Source organism: Tachypleus tridentatus, chromosome 13, assembly GCF_004210375.1.
Source record: "Tachypleus tridentatus isolate NWPU-2018 chromosome 13, ASM421037v1, whole genome shotgun sequence".
Taxonomy (NCBI): domain Eukaryota; kingdom Metazoa; phylum Arthropoda; class Merostomata; order Xiphosura; family Limulidae; genus Tachypleus; species Tachypleus tridentatus.
Window position 1 is genome coordinate 197,948,358 of NC_134837.1, and position 26,405 is coordinate 197,974,762.

Sequence of the window (26,405 nt, forward strand, 5' to 3'; positions counted from 1 at the left end):
TTTCTACCTGTACTGTAACAGACACCCACTGACCTTTCTACCTGTACTGTAACAGACACCCACTGACCTTTCTACCTGTACTGTAACAGACACCCACTGACCTTTCTACCTGTACTGTAACAGACACCCACTGACCTTTCTACCTGTACTGTAACAGACACCCACTGACCTTTCTACCTGTACTGTAACAGACACCCACTGACCTTTCTACCTGTACTGTAACAGACACCCACTGACCTTTTCTACCTGTACTGTAACAGACACCCACTGACCTTTCTACCTGTACTGTAACAGACACCCACTGACCTTTCTACCTGTACTGTAACAGACACCCACTGACCTTTCTACCTGTACTGTAACAGACACCCACTGACCTTTTCTACCTGTACTGTAACAGACACCCACTGACCTTTCTACCTGTACTGTAACAGACACCCACTGACCTTTTCTACCTGTACTGTAACAGACACCCACTGACCTTTCTACCTGTACTGTAACAGACACCCACTGACCTTTCTACCTGTACTGTAACAGACACCCACTGACCTTTCTACCTGTACTGTAACAGACACCCACTGACCTTTCTACCTGTACTGTAACAGACACCCACTGACCTTTCTACCTGTACTGTAACAGACACCCACTGACCTTTCTACCTGTACTGTAACAGACACCCACTGACCTTTCTACCTGTACTGTAACAGACACCCACTGACCTTTCTACCTGTACTGTAACAGACACCCACTGACCTTTCTACCTGTACTGTAACAGACACTTTTCACTGACTGACCTTTCTACCTGTACTGTAACAGACACCCACTGACTTTTCTACCTGTACTGTAACAGACACCCACTGACCTTTTCTACCTGTACTGTAACAGACACCCACTGACCTTTTCTACCTGTACTGTAACAGACACCCACTGACCTTTTCTACCTGTACTGTAACAGACACCCACTGACCTTTCTACCTGTACTGTAACAGACACCCACTGACCTTTTCTACCTGTACTGTAACAGACACCCACTGACCTTTCTACCTGTACTGTAACAGACACCCACTGACCTTTTCTACCTGTACTGTAACAGACACCCACTGACCTTTCTACCTGTACTGTAACAGACACCCACTGACCTTTCTACCTGTACTGTAACAGACACCCACTGACCTTTCTACCTGTACTGTAACAGACACCCACTGACCTTTCTACCTGTACTGTAACAGACACCCACTGACCTTTCTACCTGTACTGTAACAGACACCCACTGACCTTTCTACCTGTACTGTAACAGACACCCACTGACCTTTCTACCTGTACTGTAACAGACACCCACTGACCTTTCTACCTGTACTGTAACAGACACCCACTGACCTTTCTACCTGTACTGTAACAGACACCCACTGACCTTTTCTACCTGTACTGTAACAGACACCCACTGACCTTTTCTACCTGTACTGTAACAGACACCCACTGACCTTTCTACCTGTACTGTAACAGACACCCACTGACCTTTTCTACCTGTACTGTAACAGACACCCACTGACCTTTCTACCTGTACTGTAACAGACACCCACTGACCTTTCTACCTGTACTGTAACAGACACCCACTGACCTTTCTACCTGTACTGTAACAGACACCCACTGACCTTTTCTACCTGTACTGTAACAGACACCCACTGACCTTTCTACCTGTACTGTAACAGACACCCACTGACCTTTCTACCTGTACTGTAACAGACACCCACTGACCTTTCTACCTGTACTGTAACAGACACCCACTGACCTTTCTACCTGTACTGTAACAGACACCCACTGACCTTTCTACCTGTACTGTAACAGACACCCACTGACCTTTCTACCTGTACTGTAACAGACACCCACTGACCTTTCTACCTGTACTGTAACAGACACCCACTGACCTTTCTACCTGTACTGTAACAGACACCCACTGACCTTTCTACCTGTACTGTAACAGACACCCACTGACCTTTCTACCTGTACTGTAACAGACACCCACTGACCTTTCTACCTGTACTGTAACAGACACCCACTGACCTTTCTACCTGTACTGTAACAGACACCCACTGACCTTTCTACCTGTACTGTAACAGACACCCACTGACCTTTCTACCTGTACTGTAACAGACACCCACTGACCTTTCTACCTGTACTGTAACAGACACCCACTGACCTTTTCTACCTGTACTGTAACAGACACCCACTGACCTTTCTACCTGTACTGTAACAGACACCCACTGACCTTTCTACCTGTACTGTAACAGACACCCACTGACCTTTTCTACCTGTACTGTAACAGACACCCACTGACCTTTCTACCTGTACTGTAACAGACACCCACTGACCTTTTCTACCTGTACTGTAACAGACACCCACTGACCTTTTCTACCTGTACTGTAACAGACACCCACTGACCTTTTCTATTCTGTACTGACACCCACTGACCTTTTCTACCTGTACTGTAACAGACACCCACTGACCTTTCTACCTGTACTGTAACAGACACCCACTGACCTTTTCTACCTGTACTGTAACAGACACCCACTGACCTTTCTACCTGTACTGTAACAGACACCCACTGACCTTTCTACCTGTACTGTAACAGACACCCACTGACCTTTCTACCTGTACTGTAACAGACACCCACTGACCTTTCTACCTGTACTGTAACAGACACCCACTGACCTTTCTACCTGTACTGTAACAGACACCCACTGACCTTTCTACCTGTACTGTAACAGACACCCACTGACCTTTCTACCTGTACTGTAACAGACACCCACTGACCTTTCTACCTGTACTGTAACAGACACCCACTGACCTTTCTACCTGTACTGTAACAGACACCCACTGACCTTTTCTACCTGTACTGTAACAGACACCCACTGACCTTTCTACCTGTACTGTAACAGACACCCACTGACCTTTTCTACCTGTACTGTAACAGACACCCACTGACTTTCTACCTGTACTGTAACAGACACCCACTGACCTTTCTACCTGTACTGTAACAGACACCCACTGACCTTTTCTACCTGTACTGTAACAGACACCACTGACCTTTTCTACCTGTACTGTAACAGACCTTTCTACCTGTACTGTAACAGACACCCACTGACCTTTTCTACCTGTACTGTAACAGACACCCACTGACCTTTCTACCTGTACTGTAACAGACACCCACTGACCTTTCTACCTGTACTGTAACAGACACCCACTGACCTTTCTACCTGTACTGTAACAGACACCCACTGACCTTTCTACCTGTACTGTAACAGACACCCACTGACCTTTCTACCTGTACTGTAACAGACACCCACTGACCTTTCTACCTGTACTGTAACAGACACCCACTGACCTTTCTACCTGTACTGTAACAGACACCCACTGACCTTTCTACCTGTACTGTAACAGACACCCACTGACCTTTCTACCTGTACTGTAACAGACACCCACTGACCTTTCTACCTGTACTGTAACAGACACCCACTGACCTTTCTACCTGTACTGTAACAGACACCCACTGACCTTTCTACCTGTACTGTAACAGACACCCACTGACCTTTTCTACCTGTACTGTAACAGACACCCACTGACCTTTCTACCTGTACTGTAACAGACACCCACTGACCTTTACCTGTACTGTAACAGACACCCACTGACCTTTCTACCTGTACTGTAACAGACACCCACTGACTTTTCTACCTGTACTGTAACAGACACCCACTGACCTTTTCTACCTGTACTGTAACAGACACCCACTGACCTTTCTACCTGTACTGTAACAGACACCCACTGACCTTTCTACCTGTACTGTAACAGACACCCACTGACCTTTTCTACCTGTACTGTAACAGACACCCACTGACTTTTCTACCTGTACTGTAACAGACACCCACTGACCTTTTCTACCTGTACTGTAACAGACACCCACTGACCTTTCTACCTGTACTGTAACAGACACCCACTGACCTTTCTACCTGTACTGTAACAGACACCCACTGACCTTTTCTACCTGTACTGTAACAGACACCCACTGACCTTTCTACCTGTACTGTAACAGACACCCACTGACCTTTCTACCTGTACTGTAACAGACACTCCACTGACCCACTGACTTTTCTACCTGTACTGTAACAGACACCCACTGACCTTTCTACCTGTACTGTAACAGACACCCACTGACCTTTCTACCTGTACTGTAACAGACACCCACTGACCTTTCTACCTGTACTGTAACAGACACCCACTGACCTTTCTACCTGTACTGTAACAGACACCCACTGACCTTTCTACCTGTACTGTAACAGACACACCCACTGTAACAGACACCCACTGACCTTTCTACCTGTACTGTAACAGACACCCACTGACCTTTCTACCTGTACTGTAACAGACACCCACTGACCTTTCTACCTGTACTGTAACAGACACCCACTGACCTTTCTACCTGTACTGTAACAGACACCCACTGACCTTTCTATCTGTACTGTAACTGACACCCACTGACTACCTGTACCAGACACCCACTGACCTTTCTACCTGTACTGTAACAGACACCCACTGACCTTTCTACCTGTACTGTAACAGACACCCACTGACCTTTCTACCTGTACTGTAACAGACACCCACTGACCTTTCTACCTGTACTGTAACAGACACCCACTGACCTTTCTACCTGTACTGTAACAGACACCCACTGACCTTTCTACCTGTACTGTAACAGACACCCACTGACCTTTCTACCTGTACTGTAACAGACACCCACTGACCTTTCTACCTGTACTGTAACAGACACCCACTGACCTTTCTACCTGTACTGTAACAGACACCCACTGACCTTTTCTACCTGTACTGTAACAGACACCCACTGACCTTTTCTACCTGTACTGTAACAGACACCCACTGACTTTTCTACCTGTACTGTAACAGACACCCTTTTCTACCTGTACTGTGACCTTTCTACCTGTACTGTAACAGACACCCACTGACCTTTCTACCTGTACTGTAACAGACACCCACTGACCTTTCTACCTGTACTGTAACAGACACCCACTGACCTTTCTACCTGTACTGTAACAGACACCCACTGACCTTTCTACCTGTACTGTAACAGACACCCACTGACCTTTCTACCTGTACTGTAACAGACACCCACTGACCTTTCTACCTGTACTGTAACAGACACCCACTGACCTTTCTACCTGTACTGTAACAGACACCCACTGACCTTTCTACCTGTACTGTAACAGACACCCACTGACCTTTCTACCTGTACTGTAACAGACACCCACTGACCTTTCTACCTGTACTGTAACAGACACCCACTGACCTTTCTACCTGTACTGTAACAGACACCCACTGACCTTTTCTACCTGTACTGTAACAGACACCCACTGACCTTTCTACCTGTACTGTAACAGACACCCACTGACCTTTTCTACCTGTACTGTAACAGACACCCACTGACCTTTCTACCTGTACTGTAACAGACACCCACTGACCTTTTCTACCTGTACTGTAACAGACACCCACTGACCTTTCTACCTGTACTGTAACAGACACCCACTGACCTTTCTACCTGTACTGTAACAGACACCCACTGACCTTTCTACCTGTACTGTAACAGACACCCACTGACCTTTCTACCTGTACTGTAACAGACACCCACTGACCTTTTCTACCTGTACTGTAACAGACACCCACTGACCTTTCTACCTGTACTGTAACAGACACCCACTGACCTTTCTACCTGTACTGTAACAGACACCCACTGACCTTTCTACCTGTACTGTAACAGACACCCACTGACCTTTCTACCTGTACTGTAACAGACACCCACTGACCTTTTCTACCTGTACTGTAACAGACACCCACTGACCTTTCTACCTGTACTGTAACAGACACCAGACACTGACCTTTCTACCTGTACTGTAACAGACACCCACTGACCTTTCTACCTGTACTGTAACAGACACCCACTGACCTTTCTACCTGTACTGTAACAGACACCCACTGACCTTTCTACCTGTACTGTAACAGACACCCACTGACCTTTCTACCTGTACTGTAACAGACACCCACTGACCTTTCTACCTGTACTGTAACAGACACCCACTGACCTTTTCTACCTGTACTGTAACAGACACCCACTGACCTTTCTACCTGTACTGTAATAGACACCCACTGACCTTTCTACCTGTACTGTGACACCCACTGACCTTTCTACCTGTACTGTAACAGACACCCACTGACCTTTCTACCTGTACTGTAACAGACACCCACTGACCTTTCTACCTGTACTGTAACAGACACCCACTGACCTTTCTACCTGTACTGTAACAGACACCCACTGACCTTTTCTACCTGTACTGTAACAGACACCCACTGACCTTTTCTACCTGTACTGTAACAGACACCCACTGACCTTTTCTACCTGTACTGTAACAGACACCCACTGACCTTTCTACCTGTACTGTAACAGACACCCACTGACCTTTCTACCTGTACTGTAACAGACACCCACTGACCTTTCTACCTGTACTGTAACAGACACCCACTGACCTTTCTACCTGTACTGTAACAGACACCCACTGACCTTTCTACCTGTACTGTAACAGACACCCACTGACCTTTCTACCTGTACTGTAACAGACACCCACTGACCTTTCTACCTGTACTGTAACAGACACCCACTGACCTTTCTACCTGTACTGTAACAGACACCCACTGACCTTTCTACCTGTACTGTAACAGACACCCACTGACCTTTTCTACCTGTACTGTAACAGACACCCACTGACCTTTCTACCTGTACTGTAACAGACACCCACTGACCTTTCTACCTGTACTGTAACAGACACCCACTGACCTTTTCTACCTGTACTGTAACAGACACCCACTGACCTTTCTACCTGTACTGTAACAGACACCCACTGACCTTTCTACCTGTACTGTAACAGACACCCACTGACCTTTCTACCTGTACTGTAACAGACACCCACTGACCTTTCTACCTGTACTGTAACAGACACCCACTGACCTTTCTACCTGTACTGTAACAGACACCCACTGACCTTTCTACCTGTACTGTAACAGACACCCACTGACCTTTCTACCTGTACTGTAACAGACACCCACTGACCTTTCTACCTGTACTGTAACAGACACCCACTGACCTTTCTACCTGTACTGTAACAGACACCCACTGACCTTTTCTACCTGTACTGTAACAGACACCCACTGACCTTTCTACCTGTACTGTAACAGACACCCACTGACCTTTCTACCTGTACTGTAACAGACACCCACTGACCTTTCTACCTGTACTGTAACAGACACCCACTGACCTTTCTACCTGTACTGTAACAGACACCCACTGACCTTTCTACCTGTACTGTAACAGACACCCACTGACCTTTCTACCTGTACTGTAACAGACACCCACTGACCTTTCTACCTGTACTGTAACAGACACCCACTGACCTTTCTACCTGTACTGTAACAGACACCCACTGACCTTTCTACCTGTACTGTAACAGACACCCACTGACCTTTCTACCTGTACTGTAACAGACACCCACTGACCTTTCTACCTGTACTGTAACAGACACCCACTGACCTTTCTACCTGTACTGTAACAGACACCCACTGACCTTTCTACCTGTACTGTAACAGACACCCACTGACCTTTCTACCTGTACTGTAACAGACACCCACTGACCTTTCTACCTGTACTGTAACAGACACCCACTGACCTTTTCTACCTGTACTGTAACAGACACACCCACTGACCTGACCTTTCTACCTGTACTGTAACAGACACCCACTGACCTTTCTACCTGTACTGTAACAGACACCCACTGACCTTTCTACCTGTACTGTAACAGACACCCACTGACCTTTTCTACCTGTACTGTAACAGACACCCACTGACCTTTCTACCTGTACTGTAACAGACACCCACTGACCTTTCTACCTGTACTGTAACAGACACCCACTGACCTTTCTACCTGTACTGTAACAGACACCCACTGACCTTTCTACCTGTACTGTAACAGACACCCACTGACCTTTCTACCTGTACTGTAACAGACACCCACTGACCTTTTCTACCTGTACTGTAACAGACACCCACTGACCTTTCTACCTGTACTGTAACAGACACCCACTGACCTTTCTACCTGTACTGTAACAGACACCCACTGACCTTTTCTACCTGTACTGTAACAGACACCCACTGACCTTTCTACCTGTACTGTAACAGACACCCACTGACCTTTCTACCTGTACTGTAACAGACACCCACTGACCTTTCTACCTGTACTGTAACAGACACCCACTGACCTTTCTACCTGTACTGTAACAGACACTCCACTGACCTTTCTACCTGTACTGTAACAGACACCCACTGACCTTTCTACCTGTACTGTAACAGACACCCACTGACCTTTCTACCTGTACTGTAACAGACACCCACTGACCTTTTCTACCTGTACTGTAACAGACACCCACTGACCTTTTCTACCTGTACTGTAACAGACACCCACTGACCTTTCTACCTGTACTGTAACAGACACCCACTGACCTTTTCTACCTGTACTGTAACAGACACCCACTGACCTTTCTACCTGTACTGTAACAGACACCCACTGACCTTTTCTACCTGTACTGTAACAGACACCCACTGACCTTTCTACCTGTACTGTAACAGACCTGTACTGTAACAGACACCCACTGACTGACTTTCTACCTGTACTGTAACAGACACCCACTGACCTTTCTACCTGTACTGTAACAGACACCCACTGACCTTTTCTACCTGTACTGTAACAGACACCCACTGACCTTTCTACCTGTACTGTAACAGACACCCACAGACCTTTCTACCTGTACTGTAACAGACACCCACCGACTTTTCTACCTGTACTGTAACAGACACCCACTGACCTTTCTACCTGTACTGTAACAGACACCCACTGACCTTTCTACCTGTACTGTAACAGACACCCACTGACCTTTCTACCTGTACTGTAACAGACACCCACTGACCTTTCTACCTGTACTGTAACAGACACCCACTGACCTTTCTACCTGTACTGTAACAACAGACACCCACTGACCTGTACTGTAACAGACACCCACCGACCTTTCTACCTGTACTGTAACAGACACCCACCGACCTTTTCTACCTGTTCTGTAACAGACACCCACTGACCTTTTCTACCTGTACTGTAACAGACACCCACTGACCTTTCTACCTGTACTGTAACAGACACCCACTGACCTTTCTACCTGTACTGTAACAGACACCCACTGACCTTTCTACCTGTACTGTAACAGACACCCACTGACCTTTCTACCTGTACTGTAACAGACACCCACTGACCTTTCTACCTGTACTGTAACAGACACCCACTGACCTTTCTACCTGTACTGTAACAGACACCCACTGACCTTTTCTACCTGTACTGTAACAGACACCCACTGACCTTTTCTACCTGTACTGTAACAGACACCCACTGACCTTTTCTACCTGTACTGTAACAGACACCCACTGACCTTTCTACCTGTACTGTAACAGACACCCACTGACTTTTCTACCTGTACTGTAACAGACACCCACTGACCTTTCTACCTGTACTGTAACAGACAGACACTTTCTACCTGTACTGACACCCACCGACCTTTCTACCTGTACTGTAACAGACACCCACTGACCTTTCTACCTGTACTGTAACAGACACCCACTGACCTTTCTACCTGTACTGTAACAGACACCCACTGACCTTTCTACCTGTACTGTAACAGACACCCACTGACCTTTCTACCTGTACTGTAACAGACACCCACTGACCTTTCTACCTGTACTGTAACAGACACCCACTGACCTTTTCTACCTGTACTGTAACAGACACCCACTGACCTTTCTACCTGTACTGTAACAGACACCCACCGACCTTTCTACCTGTACTGTAACAGACACCCACTGACCTTTCTACCTGTACTGTAACAGACACCCACTGACCTTTCTACCTGTACTGTAACATACACTCACTGACCTTTCTACCTGTACTGTAACAGACACCCACTGACCTTTCTACCTGTACTGTAACAGACACCCACTGACCTTTCTACCTGTACTGTAACAGACACCCACTGACCTTTCTACCTGTACTGTAACAGACACCCACTGACCTTTCTACCTGTACTGTAACAGACACCCACTGACCTTTCTACCTGTACTGTAACAGACACCCACTGACCTTTTCTACCTGTACTGTAACAGACACCCACTGACCTTTCTACCTGTACTGTAATAGACACCCACTGACCTTTCTACCTGTACTGTAACAGACACCCACTGACCTTTCTACCTGTACTGTAACAGACACCCACTGACCTTTCTACCTGTACTGTAACAGACACCCACTGACCTTTCTACCTGTACTGTAACAGACACCCACCGACCTTTCTACCTGTACTGTAACAGACACCCACCTGACCTTTCTACCTGTACTGTAACAGACACCCACTGACCTTTCTACCTGTACTGTAACAGACACCCACTGACCTTTCTACCTGTACTGTAACAGACACCCACTGACCTTTTACCTGTACTGTAACAGACACCCACTGACCTTTCTACCTGTACTGTAACAGACACCCACTGACCTTTCTTTCTACCTGTACTGTAACAGACACCCACTGACCTTTCTACCTGTACTGTAACAGACACCCACTGACCTTTCTACCTGTACTGTAATAGACACCCACCGACCTTTCTACCTGTACTGTAACAGACACCCACTGACTTTTCTACCTGTACTGTAACAGACACTCACCGACCTTTCTACCTGTACTGTAACAGACACCCCTGACCTTTCTACCTGTACTGTAACAGACACCCACCGACCTTTCTACCTGTACTGTAACAGACACCCACTGACCTTTCTACCTGTACTGTAACAGACACCCACCGACCTTTTTACCTGTACTGTAAGAGACACCACTGACCTTTCCACTTGTACTGTAATGGACATCCACTGACCTTTCTATCTGTACTGTAACTGACACCTATTGACCTTTCTACCTGTACTGTAACGGACACCCACTGACCTTTCTATCTGTCCTGTAATAGACAACCACCGACCTTAATACCTGTACTGTAACAGACACCCACTGACCTTTCTTCCTGTACTGTAACAGACACCCACTGACTTTTCTACCTATTCTGTAACAGACACTCACCGGCCTTTCTACCTGTACTGTAACAGACACCCACCAACCTTTCTACCTGTACTGTAACAGACACCCACCGATCTTTCTACCTGTACTGTAACTGACACCCACCTACCTTTCTACCTGTTCTGTAACAGACACTCACCGACCTTTCTACCTGTACTGTAACAGACACCCACTGACCTTTCATTCTGTACTGTAACATACACCCTGTGACCTTTCTACTGCTAAAATCTTCAGTTCCAGCGACACGATGGGGGACACTTTTGACCTTGAACACCGCAGTTGGGAAAGTGAAATACCTTTCCTCAAAACTAAATATCTCTCATAGTTTGGTTTGATTTGTTATAGGTCCAAGTCTGTTCTTGAAACATTCTTACATCTATATCGTTGATGGTTTTGAGCCTGATTGCCATAACTGTGAGAACGATTACTCTAGTTTTTAGTTGTAGTACATTTTACTTAATTTTATAAAAATAGATTTATAAATAAAAATATTAATCTATGTTCAAATGTTACAGTCATTTGTAATGCCAAAACAATGAAACCATCAAAAGAATTATTCTACACCTTTTACTTCCATAAGTCTTTACGGGTCAGCGGTAAGTGATTCAAAGTTTCATTAATATTCAATTTGAAGATACAACGAAGATTGAGGATAGATCATTTACATTCATTTAAGATTCTCTTTCTAACACAACGTGAAAGATTTACAATAAATGTCCAGCAAGTTTAAGTTTCCATTATTTTACCTGAAATATTAAAGTAAAAAAAGATTCAAACATCTAAGCGAGATTCATAATTGGACCAACGTGTCCCAGTTGTTAGCAGGCCCGGAGTGTCAATCCGAGAGTTTCAGTTTGTGTCCCCCTGTCTCAGAAACTTGTTTCACACTTTCGGGGCGAGAAAACGCTATAATAGTGACTGTAAAATCCCAGTATTCGATCAGCCCAAGAGATGTCGATAAGTGTTGTTATTTAGCTGTCTTCTTTAGCCTAACACTTTAATTATAAACACCATTATGCGTGAACTCTACACAAAGAAGTAAATTATCACTACGAAACTAAGACCATATCCGTAGTTTCTGTCCATCAAAAAGTCATTGAAAAATCTCTTCCTGGCAACTTTTAAAATAATTTCCATAATTATTTTTAAACACCTTTCATGAAAAACCAAATTACATTAAATCATTTTCCGGGCCCGGCATGGCCTGGTAGGTTAAGGCATTCGGCTCGTAATCTTAGGGTCGTATCAAACATGCTCGCCCTTTAATCTAAAGGGACATTATAATAACGACGGTCAATCCCACTATTCGTTGGTAAAAGAGTTTTTCTAGAGTTGACGGTGGGTGATGATGACTAGCTGCCTTCCCTATAGTCTGGCACTGCTTAATTAGGGACGGCTAGCGCAGATGGCCCTCGAGTAGCTTTACGCAAAATTAAAAGAAAAACAAAAACCCTTTTCTTAAAGTATCACAAGTTAAGATTTTTTATGCCCTCTAGAGCTGCTGAAGAAATACTTCATTATTAAAAAGGAAAACAAAAAACAGCTAATTCGCACTGGATTAAAACTTGTAACATAATCTCCGAAGGATTTATGAGATGAATAATTTGGGTAAAAAAAGTATAAAACATGAAAAGTCCGGAGACTTTCATCTCCAAATGACAAATAAAAATGGCACTAAGATCATGAAGGTTGGGTAATAACGTAAAATAATCAAGGATATCAAAGTAAGGATATTAATAATTAAGATCATTAGGAATATTAAGATGACGTGTAATAACTTAAATCATGAGAAATATTAGGGTAAAAAAATTTTTTTCTGTTACTAAGTGCAATGCTACGTAATGGTGTGTCTGTGCTGTGCCTATCACGGCTAACGAAATCGGTGAGCCGTCAGACTTACCCTTGAACCACTGCTGTTTGAAAATAGCGATAAAACAGACTTATGTTGGTGCACGAGGCTATGCGATATCAGTAATGTAATTGTTATCTTTCTGCATATCGGATTTTACGTGACTACGAGGCTGCTATTATGAGCTGGATGCAAATAATGTATCTTTACCGTTTTCGAAAGTTAACACCAACATGGCGGACCCTAATCGCTGAAGAGTGTTAAAACAAAAAAGATGTTAATTAATTATGTATCATAAAAGCTTCTCTTACAGTGTTTGGTTTGCAGCGATTTTACTTTAAAACTATAGAACTGTAAAGTAATGAAGATATAATGAAAACTGTTGTTAAGTGTTCATCATGGCTTGGCTCACTGGTCACAGGCTTAATTACTGGATTACATCAGCTAAAATAGAATTCGCTCATCCGCTAAAGATACAATAACGTATCACCTAGAGCCACACAGTTCAAAGTGATATGGATTACATTTTTTATTCTTCATAAATTTAAAACTGTTTTGTACGGTCTCTTGGTTTGCTTTGTATTTCGCGCAAAGCTACACGATGGCTATCTGCGCTATCTGTCCCTAATTTAGCAATGTAAGACTGGAGGAAAGGCAGCTAGTCATCATCACCAATCTGCCAACTCTTGGGCTACTTTTCATTAATGAATAGTTGAATTGACCCTTGCTATTATAACGCCCCCACGGCTGAAAGGGCGAGCATCTTTGGTGCGATGGTGCAAGTAAAGAAATTAAAACAAAATTATAAATGGAAAACAATGTTAGTGATTTGTATAGTCTGGTCAGTTTAGATTAGCTAAGTGTCAGTTGTCAAGTAAGCAAAGTAAACTTCTACTAAACATCTTTATAAGTTGAGGCAGCAGTAGCCAATCCATGATCTCCTGAGGGCAAACATTAAACACTTCTGCATCCTGTAATATGTTTTTTTTTTATATATAGCTTATGTTTGTTCAAATTTCGCGCAAGGCTACACGAGGGCTATCTGCGTTAGCTGTCCCTAATTCATCATTGTAAGGCTAGAGGGAAGGCAGCTAGTCTTTACCACCCTAACACTTGGTTTACTCTTTTACCAATGAATAGTGGGATTGACTGTTACATTATAACCTCCCCACGGCTGAAAGGGCGAGCATGTTTGGTGTGATAGGAATTCGAATCCGCGACCCTCAGATTACGAGTCGAGTGCTTTAACTACCTGGTTATGCCGGGCCCTGTGCAGTCTCTACCGTAATTGTTAATTGACTAGGGTAGTTTGTGGTTTCACGTCATTTGTTAAGTATGAATATTCAACTTTATGTAGGCTCTCGGTGATGATTACGCACTTCATTTGTTTTTTAGCCCAAAACTATATAATAAACAATATGGATCGAACCACGGATTTTAGCGTTGAAGTTTTTTAAACTTATCGTTGACCCACTAGATGGCCATCATCACTGAAATGTTGAAAAACACCACCAAGAAAACTATCTTCTCTGATTGTAAATGCTTTCAGTAGTTGTTAAAGGTGTCGCTTTTAGGAAACAGTCTATGAAATGCAGTTGATATGACTATTTAAATGTTACGCAGTAAAATATTTCTCAGAACAGTGACTTACACTCTTGTTTCAAGCGGCAAAAACATGAATACAAGGAAAAGAGAAGCCTTTTATGAACTAACGAACCTGATAAACCATCTCTGTATTGATGTTTTGTTAAAAAAGGAAAGTGGCTTTGAGAGAGAACCTGCTCACAAGTAACCGCTGTTGATGAATTTCGCTGCTGACACACAGTACAAAGTTGTAAGTTTTCCCTTAAGTACTTAAGCGTGATGACCCCTATTCCTGCCCTCCAAACCTATCAGAATCAATAAGTTTCTTCTACATCTGTGTCAGGGAAGGATATGTATAGTAGTTTGCTAGCAGAGCACCTACTGACATTGATACAGAAGAGAAAATGGGCGGAAACGTGAACAGTTCAATAAAAACACGCAGGTAAAAGTGGAGACACGGAGAGAGCAGAAAGTACTCTAGCGAGCTCACTATCATGAGGCCACCTAGATGGCTCCATTTTATGTTTTTATTTAGGTGGCAAAAAATAAACTAGACACGGTTTGAATTTTATTAATTATTCAAGTGGATAAGACTCGGTAGAAACAATACTGGAACTAATTGTTTGTTATCAGGCGTAAAGCCACACAGTGAACTATCTGTAATGTGCTCATCACAGGTATCGAAACTCGGTATTTAGCATTATGAGCCGTCAGACTAATGGCTGAGCAATTGATGGATTAAAGGCGTCACTTCGTATATAATAAAGCGACTGAGAACTGTTCTATAATTTTATAGCAAATATTGTCTAATCAACAGCTGAGCGAATAGATATTCTTTACAATATAGAAATAATTTCATTTTAAAATATCGGTGTACTGACATTTAACATAAGCTTTAGCATTGCAATTAAAATTTATGTTGTAATCATTTTAAAAATATTTCCCAATATTATCTATTGGTCGTTAAAACATGTTTATATGTAATATGTTGAACTGATGAGCGTCACCCAGTGACATGGCCGTCCCCTGCAGTAATTAGTTCTGACTTTAAACATATCCATTTTTACCTACGGCTAAATTTAGCAAAAAAGTATATTGATTGTTCTTTATCTTAAACTAAAATGCTGTTATCTAGTGACATCGAAAGAATATGTAGCTTCGAGTTTTAGGTAAGATAAAAATTCATGCATATTTCTAGGCTTTAATTGTCTTTAGAAGTCCACAGATGAACACTTTAAAGCATTGTTTTGAGAATGTCACAGCTTTTCTATTGATGCCATTATGAACTTTATGCTCTAATGAATTCTGGGCCTTAATGGCCAAGATGATGATCCTTTCGTGATTGGTGCCCCTTTATACAGATCAATAATCAATCTGATTTCTGATTAGAACTACTAAGAAGCTTCAAATTTTCTGCATGCATTACACGTTATTTTCAACATATGTAAACTTCAGTTTGATCGTAAGCAATTGGCTCCAGTACTCCGGAGTTTCCGTTTTGGCCCATCATCTATAAAGATCAGTTGGGTCGAAAAATAAAGCATTAATGTTCGGCAATGAAGAGCAACCTAAACTTATTTATGAGCCACATATATGGCTCCCTAATGCCCTAAAGCGCTGCAAACTCTTTTTTTTTTACCTGTCATAGCCCAGAATAATCCATTTGAACAAAAATGAGCTATATATAAAAAACATATTACAGGATGCAGAAGTGCTTAATGTTTGCCCTGAGGATATCATGGATTGGCTACTGCTGCCTCAACTTATAAAATTGTTTAGTAGAAGTTTACTTTGCTTACTTGACAACTGACACTTAGCTAATCTAAACTGACCAGACAGTACAAATCACTAACATTGTTTTCCATTTATAATTTTGTTTTAATTTCTCTATTTGTGCCATCGCACCAAACATGCTCGCCCTTTCACCCGTGGGGGCGATATAATAGCGACGGTTAATCCCACTATTCGTTGGTAAAAGAATACCCCAAGAATTGGCGGTGGGTGATGATGACTAGCTGCCTTCCTTCTAGTCTTCCACTACTAAATTAGGGACGGCGAGTGCAAATAGCCCTCGTGTAGCTTTGCGCAAAATTAAAATACAAACAAACAAATTACATCATTATTCAAATGTGTTCTGCTACTTAAACTATGAAGAACTTCATTTTCACTCTCACCTTCATAAAAAAAATCCATTGCTCCTCCAGTTATTGCGGTCATTACTTATGTGTGTATTCCACCTAACAAGGAATACAATACTAAAAAGGAAGGTAATTTGTTAGTATAACAGATGAGAATTTTGCAGTAGTTGTTTGAAATACTGAAGAGGACGAGGTAGTGTGACTTCGAGAGAGTTTAATAACGTTTTATCTGAAGTCTAAAATTAACCAAAAGAATTCAGTTATATCACTGCATTTGAAATTATTACTAAAATATAATATGTATAAAAGTTAAGTATCTGATTAAAAATGAAACAAACTGCCTCAATATGACGAGTCGAGATGCTATCGTAACTTTCAACCGGCTTTCATGTGAGAGACAAAACCGTATATGCTAAACAACTGTTAACCTGAACTTAGGTTTTTAATTCTTATGATTTAATTTGAATTTAGGAGGTAAAATTTTTTATCATGTGTTCGCAGCTTTTATTTTAGTCTGTGTTTTAAAGAGAGCTGGATTGACCTTGTAGTTGGTCTGTGTTATGATGAAAGCGTAGGTTGGCCCTCTAATTTGTCTGTGTTATGATAATAGCGCAGGTTGGCTCTTCAGTTGAGCTGTATTATAATGAAAGCGCTGGTTAGCCTTGTAATTTGTCTGTGTTATAAAGAGAGCATGAATTGGCCTTGTAGTTAATCTGTTTCATAATGAAAGCGTGGGTTGGTCCTATAATTGGTCTGTGTTATGGTGAGAGCGTGGGCTGGCCCTCTAGTTGGTCTGTGTTATAAAGAGAGCGTGAATTGACCTTGCAGTTAATCTGTTTGATAATGAAAGCGCGGGTTGGTCCTATAATCGGTCTGTGTTATGGTGAGAGCGTGGGCTGGCCCTCTAGTTGGTCTGTGTTATAAAGAGAGCGTGAATTGGCCTTGTACTTGATGTGCGTTATAATGAAAGCGCGGGTTGGCCCTGTACTTCATGATGACAGGAAACCCAGTTAAAGAAAGAATGAGTTGTCAAAACGGCTTGTATGGGGTCTTTAGGTATATGTGTGTTTTCTTATAGCAAAGCCTCCATCGGGTTAGCTGCTGTGTCCACCGAGGATAATCGAATTGATTGTAGCGTTGTAAATTCGTAAACTTACCGCTGTCCCAGCGAGAGACAGTATAAGTATTAAAACTTTAATTACAATAAAGTACAGACCTACATACGTCCAGCTTTCTTTCTTTAGGATATATTAATTAAAGTATAGAAACTTTTAAGGAATATGTAATTGAATTTTTTGTGTTATAATTATTTAAATGAGTTTACTATCATTTGGGTAATCTGATTCATTTGTTTAAGATGCATTTGGATTTAAATCAAATATCTAGGTAACTTTGTTGGTTTTTACAATTTTGTTCTACCTAGGTGTCTTGAAACAATTCATATTTTCAGAATTTAAGTTGTAGATACGGACGTCAAATTATACCAACTTTTTGGACTGATGAAACGTTTTCTACTTCCCAAGGATTTCCCTCATTAAAATGTTTAAAGTATCGAAGAGCTTGTGATGTTTTTTACTATAAAGTTTTATCTGTATAATTCTTACGTCAAGATAATATGAAGAAAACAGGTTTTGAAAGATAAGATTAATTATCAATGTGAGTTAAGCTTTTGAAAATAATGTTTGTTAACCCTAGAAAATTCTTTTTCTGGAGTATTTTATTTATTTAAGTAACTGAATTGAAAAGAAGTAAAATAATGTGTCAATCCAATATAGACTTAATAAATCATATTAATTATATTGATTTCCCTCTATACAACATGGAAGGTTACGTCATTTGTGATTATCTCATTACGAATTTAATATTATTAGTTATTTATCGTCCATTAATATTTCATTAATATGTTATCACATGTCTTAGTGTAATGCAGAAGACTTCGATACAACAAGAATATACGTACATCTTACAAGAAAGAACAGTTGTTAAGCTTGGTAGACCTAATAATATAGTTATGATAAAACGAGAAATAGGAACCAACATAGCAGTCATAAATCTATACATGTCTATACAACTATTTATCTATATCAGTGTAATAGTACTGTCTGTAGTATGTCCATGTAATTACTTATCTATATAAATATAATAGTACTACCTGTGGTAAGTTCACGTAACTACTTATCTATATAAATATAATAGTATTGTCTGTTGTATGTCCATGTAACTACTTATCTATATAAATATAATAGTACTACCTGTGGTATGTTCACGTAACTACTTATCTATATAAATATAATAGTATTGTCTGTTGTATGTCCATGTAACTACTTATCTATATAAATATAATAGTACTACCTGTGGTATGTTCACGTAACTACTTATCTATATAAATATAATAGTATTGTCTGTTGTATGTCCATGTAACTACTTATCTATATAAATATAATAGTACTACCTGTGGTATGTCCATGTAACTACTTATCAATATAAATGTAATAGTACTGTCTGTTGTATGTCCATGTAACTACTTATGTATATATATATATAATAGTACTGTCTGTTGTATGTCCATGTAACTACTTATCAATATAAATATAATAGTAGTATCTGTTGTATGTCCATGCAACTACATATCTATATAAATATAATAGTAGTGTCTGTTGTATGTACATGTAACTACTTATCTATATGAATATAGATAAGAACAAACTCGTGGATGTAGTTATGTGTTGTTTTTTTTACAATTATGTTTAAATAAGTTTGTTTTGAATTTCGCGCACAGGTACACGAGGGCTATCTGCGCTAGCCGTCCCTAATTTAGCAGCGTAAGCTTAGAGGGAAGGCAGATAGTCATTACCACTCACCGCCAACTCTTGGGCTTCTTTTTTACCAACGAATAGTGGAATTAACCGTCACGTTATAACGCCTCCACTTCTGAAAGGGCGAGAATGTTTGGTGTGATGGCGGTTCGAGCCCGCGACTCTCAGATTACCTGACCATGCCGGGCCTATTTATTGAAGGGAAGCAACTGTCCTTGAATAACCTTTCATTAATCATGAATTTACGTAACTTTCGGCTGGGAAACGGGTACTCTGGCTAGTACAAAGATGGTTAGCAACATGTTAAAATACATTACAAAATTTCCTAAGATGGGTAAGGCTCCAATGTCCACAAGAAAAATAAATCTCCAACAGTATTTATTGCGATTAAATAACAGATAAATCCTATCTAAAAACCTGTATAAATGAAGTGGATCTGTTGGCTCTCACGTTAAGGTTATGTTCAGTTTACTGAAAACTTAGAAACATGGATTACTCTAAGATCAATCGTTTGAATCCCTTACAATAACAAATTATTTTGTTTTTATGGTTAAGTTTCTTCATCGATATACGTATGAATAATAAGCAGTTCAGAACTTTAATCAAAGTGTTTACATGGCGAGATATGATGTGGAATTCCCTATATACTAACATTCCGTAACAATATATCATTGAATAATGCTCACAATTAGTGATCTCTTCTTCAGATAACGAATCTCCATCACCTCAAACATGCTCGCCCTTTCAGTTGTGGGGGCGTTATAATGTGATGGTCAATCCTACTATTCGTTGGTAAAAGAGTAGCCCAAAGTTGGCGGTGGTGGTAATGACTATCTGCCTTTCCTCTAGCCATACGCTGCTAAATCAGGGACGGCTAACGCAGATAGCCCTCGTGTATCTTTGCATGAAATTCAAAGAAACAAGCAATCCTCTTCAGATAAAGTTATTTGCCTTTCTAAACTTTTATAAATCAATACAACACTTTTATTAACATGTCTATCTGATGTTGGTGGACACCTAATAAACCTGTTATGAGACTTACATTAGTGAGCTAGGCCTATAAAAACAGCAACAACATACAACACAATGATTTGTACAAGCTATTTTGAAAATTACCAGAAAAAAAATTATCTACGATTCTAAGTACGTAAGATATTTTGCTGGTATATAATTGCTTTATAACAATAAAATAATTTAGCGCTATGGATCATCAGTCTTGGTATAACACATTTTGAAGATTACTCACACGAAGTTTCTTGGATTTTAGGTACATATACGTAGCTGTAATATAAGTGGGTGTTACGTTTAAAAATATACGAGAAAAACACAGGAAAATAGACTTAGATAATTAATATAAAAATTAACAGCTTAAAAATATCAAAAACGACGTAAAACAATAATCTTCGTGTTTTAAGAATCATAAGTTGGTTGCTATGTTTTAATGTGAAATAAGATTTTATTGATGTATTAACGAACTTTTACGTGTGAGCGTTTTGGATATTTTGCAGTAGATAGTATCCGTGTACGTTACTAGAGTCTTATAACAGAGTCTCCTTTCGACTAGCAGATTGGATAGTCTTAATACCCCTATCAGCACCCACATGAAGTTTACTAGACATTTCAACACCCACACCAAATTCACTAGACATTTCAACACCCACACCAAATTCACTAGACATTTCAACACCCACATCAAATTCACTAAACATTTCAACACCCACACGAAATTAATAGACATTCAACACTCACATCAAATTTACTAGACATTTCAACACCCACACGAAACTTAATAGACATTTCAACACCCACATCAAATTTCTTAAAAACTTCAACTCTCCATCAAATTTCCTGCACACCTCAGTCAACACTAACACCAGATGTCCTTGACACCAAATCAACACTAACATCAGGTTTTCCAAATATTTTAGTCAACATTTACATTAGGTATCCTGGATACCTCTGTCAACATTTATATCAAATATTCGAAATATCTTAGTCAACACTAACATGAGGTATCCTGGATACCTCTGTCAACACTCACATTGGATTTCCCTTACACTTCAATCAACACAAGCATGAGGTGACCTGGATACCTCTTCCAGTATATCAGATGTTCCAAATATTTTAGTCAACACTAACATGAAATGTCCTGGTTATCTCTGTCAACACTTACATCTGATTTTCTGAGTACCACAACTAACATTCACATCAGATGTTAGAGTTACATCAGTCAAAACCAATGTCGGGGATAGCGTTCACATCAGACGTAATAAACATACCAATCAACAGGTATACTCGATACCCGTGTTTCTCTTGCAAAAAATATAATTATCTATGTTTGTTTAACATGACTTACCAAAGGAAAAGCTGACCTGAGTGATTTAAAACATTGATTGGTCTATAATCCCTCATGTGCAATTTCAGTTCCATTGCTACGAGTGTCATTGCTTTTGCTACTGCTATTTCACTTTTACAACTGTTGTTGCTATTAGTACTGCTGTTTCATTCTTCATAAACCACTCTAGTTCATGCTATCAACACGGTGAGTATTCTTATACAATTCCAAGTATAAATCCTCACAACAAAGAGAGCGGTGACAAGACATACCTGTTACTAGTTTTGCATACATTGTTGATGTTGGTATTATAGAAAACTAACAAAACTTAGTTGTATCAAAACATTTTATATATAACTAAGAATTATTCAACGGATAATGATCTCTATCGATACAATACGTCAAAACCATGGAGAAAACTGTTTAACATAGTCTCAGGAACCAGATCTTTTACTGCGTAACACGTGGGACGCTACTGTATTCTGTTTGTTTTTTGAGGTAAGCACAAAGCTGCATACTAGCCTGTCTATACTATGCCCACCTCGGGTATCGAAACCTGGTTTCTAGAATTGCAAATTGACTTTCATACAGATGATAATTTTGTTTACTTGACCTTTATGTGAAGATCGAATTTTAGTTTCTGGCATAATTTACATTCTCAGCAGCTAAACCTTTTTCAAAGTCCATATTGTAGATCCCTTTTTGCATATGTATAAAATTTATTTTTAGCAATACTTCCAATTATATATATACACTGCTGGCAAAAATCTTAAGGCCAATGAACGTAAAGAAAAAATATGCATTTTACGTTGTTAACTCAACCACTTATTTGAGTAGAGCTTCGAAATATGGAAATAAAAACTTTTTTTAGTATTTAATATGGAAAATGTGAACAATATGAAATTAGCCTACATACTAGCTGGTCAAAGTTTAAGACCATACCAAAAAAAAGTCCTAAACAGGGTAGGAAATGCTCAACAAGAGGTCTCAGTAGTGAGTTGCACAGCCGTCATTGCAAATAACTGCAAACATTCGCTTTGGCATGGTCGATATAAGCGTTTGCAAAAGACTGGCTGGAATGTTATTCCAAGTGGTAAAGATGGCTTCACGAAGATCATGCACTGTTTGGAATTGACGTCCATTTCTATAGACTTCCCTTGCCATCCAACATCAAACATTTTCAATGGGGTTCAGTTCGGGCGAACACGCTGAATGGTCCACAAGAATCACGTTATTTGCCATGAAGAAGTCCTTTGTCCTGCGGGCATTGTGGATTGCAGCGTTGTCCTGCTGAAAGATCTAGTCATTTCCACACAAGCGAGGGCCTTCAGTCAATAAGGATACTCTCTTCAACATGCTAATGTAGCCAGCTGCTGTTTGGCACCCCTGCATAACCTGAAGCTCCATTGTTCCATGGAAGGAGAGAGCACCCCAGATCATGTTGGAACCTCCTCCACTGTGTCGTGTAGAAAATGTCTCCAGTGGGATATCCTTATTGTGTCAGTAACGATGGAAGCCATCTGGACCATCCAGCTTAATTTTTTTCTCATCAGAGAACAAAACCTTCGTCCACTTTTCTACGTCCCATGTTTGGTGCTTTTCAGGAAAATTTAACCGAGCTGTTTTGTGTTGTGGAAGGAGGCGTGGCCTTTGAAGACGTTTACGGTTTGTAAAGCTTTTCTCTCGTAGATACCGTCTTATTGTTCTTGAGCTGCATTCTGCGTCTGTAAGGGCCTTAATGTGGTTCGACGATCGGGTGGTGTCTTGCCGGACAACCCGTCGAATCCTCTTGCTCAACGCCGGCGAAAGTTTCTTGGGCCGACCACTTGAAATTCTCGTTCCGTATCCCTCAGGGTCTTTTGAGAAATTTGCGACAGCAGTTTTACTTTGCCCAATCTCACTAACGATGGCACGTTGAGAGAGACCTTGCTTTGGCAGCTCGACAATTTTGCCACGTTTAACCTATGTCAACTTTTTAGCCTTTGCCATGTTTTTACCCAATGTAACACAGAAGATGTTAGTGGAGATGTTGACAACGCTAATGCTTGAACACAAATTACTAAATTTCGTTACATGTTTACCGATTAACTCTTCGTTTCAGTATGGTCTTAAACTTTTGACCAGCTAGTATTTAGTCTAATTTATAGTGTTCACATTTTCCCTATTAAATGCTAAAAAAGTTTTTTATTTTCCCTTTTCTTATTTTCATCTTTCGAAGCTCTACTCAAACAAGTGGTTGAGTCTAACAACGCAAAATGCATATTGTTTCTTTATGTTCATTGGCCTTAAGATTTTTGCCAGCAGTGTATATATATATATATTTATTTATGAAGATATATTCTTTAGAGTCATTATGAAATGAATCTGTATGACAATAATGATCGGCTCTCTCTTTTAGTTTTGTTTGGTTTGAATTTCTCGCAAAGGTACACAAGGGCTATCTGCGCTAGCCGTCCATAATTTAGCAGCATATAACTACAGGGAAGGCAGCTAGTCACCATCACCCACCGCCAACTCTTGGGTTACTCTTTTAACAACAAATAGTGGGATTCACCGTCACATTATAACGCCCTCACGGCTGGAAGGGCGAGCATGTTTGGTGTGACGGGGATTCGAACCCGCTACCCTCAGATTACAAGTCGAGTGCTTTAACACCAAACATGCTCGCTCTTTCAGTCTTGGGGGCGTTACAAGATGACGGTAAGTTCTACAGTTTGTTGTTAAAAGAGTAGCCCAAGAGTTGGCGGTTGGTGGTGATGACTAGCTGCCTTCCCTGTAGTCTTACACTGCTAAATTAGGGACGGCTAGCGCAGATAGCCCTCATGTTGCTTTGCGTGAAATTCAAAACAAACCAAACCAATAAATAACTTGGATGTATTTCGAAAGCTATATTCAACATATAACGTACACTGATATATTTTGAAAGCTATATTCAACACATAAGTTAGATAGGTAAATTATTAACATATATACACTCTCACTATTGTTAAGGGGTATCGAGCTAATGTGTATTACACAGGCAACATCTTTAAACTTACAAACTTCTAATGCACTGACATGACTGGCAGTAAATGTGTTTTTCCTATGATACTGCTAAAGAAAACTATACCGAAGTTTGGAATTCAAGTCATACAATATTAGACACGATAATACACTAACATAAAAACGTTAAGGAAAGTGTTACTGTTATTTACTTTATTAAAATGTGTGTGACAGTGAGTGTATTTGGAGCATTTGTATTAACAGCTTAGCTAACCACCCAGTTGTCTAATAAGTCTAGTCCGTTGTACAATATTGATTGTTCGATGTGGTAGGACTCGTGAATCGTATCAAGAGAAAAAGCTGAGGATGTAATAAGTTGGCGGCTGAACTCTGAAAGTCTCGGGGATTAAAAGAGAGCTCGAGACACGCTTGATCCAGTTCTGTGATGGCTGGGCTAATCCTGGAGAAGAGTCTATAAAGTAGACGTTACATATTTTGTAGGCTTACTGTTTAAACCTGCTGAGTCAAGAGACAAAGAATAAATATATATTTTTTTTGTATTTGTTATTTGATTAAAAGGAATTTGTCGGTCTTATATCATTTGTCTAAAACACAGAAATGACACCAATGAACTGAGAACACGACACCGATAATTACATCCCGACGTCAGGAAATGGAATATTTCTCGATGATTTGTTTTTATGTTTAATATCTTGGTTAACTTCGACAGCCATAGAAAATTATTTTATTACAAGTGACTGACAGACCGAAGTACGTTTTTACTATCTGAAAAGTTCTTAGTTTAATTTAACCAAATCTGATGGATAGATTCTGGAGATACTTGTGGAAGGTACAAAGTACTAAAACATGTTATTTGTATGAATGGTCAGAATCACAACATGTCATTTGTATGAAGGGTCAAAGTTCACAACGTCATTTGTGTGAAGGGTCAAGTTCACAATATGTTATTTGTATTAAGAGTGAAAGTTCACAACATGTCATTTGTATTAAGAGTCAAGTTCACAACCTATAACTCTTTCTCCATACAGCTACATACTAGTTATAAATGTAAAAGTCATGTCTTGTAACTCACTACATAACATGCGATAATAATTAATAATATAACGTTAATTTATAAATATAGTTTATGATCCTGACTACGCATAGATAGGTTCCTGGGAATTCCAAAACAAGGCTAACATGTCCGTACAGGGGATGGCTATTGTGATTTGAATTTTTTTGAGCTGTGGTAACGTTTCTCGTTTCCACAACATGCTCTGCCCTTTGCTTTTCATATAATAATCCAACATCCTTGTTTCATCACCGCAGACAGTATAAGAAATAAACTCATTACTTTTACCCAGGCAACGTCGCAGAAGCTGGACACACATGTCCACACGATTCTGTGCATGAGTGTTTGTAAATTGGTTAAT

The 26,405-nt window shown here is 40.5% G+C and overlaps 1 long non-coding RNA gene across 1 annotated transcript in view; it reads left to right on the plus strand.

Annotated features, from left to right (window-relative positions):
* Positions 1-25,544, plus strand: part of LOC143240006 (uncharacterized) — a 115,956-nt gene extending 90,412 nt beyond the window's left edge. The window contains exon 5 of the long non-coding RNA XR_013021501.1: positions 25,305-25,544. This is a non-coding gene — a long non-coding RNA (uncharacterized LOC143240006). The remainder of the gene's footprint in view (positions 1-25,304) is intronic.
* The last annotated feature ends 861 nt before the right edge of the window (positions 25,545-26,405 follow it).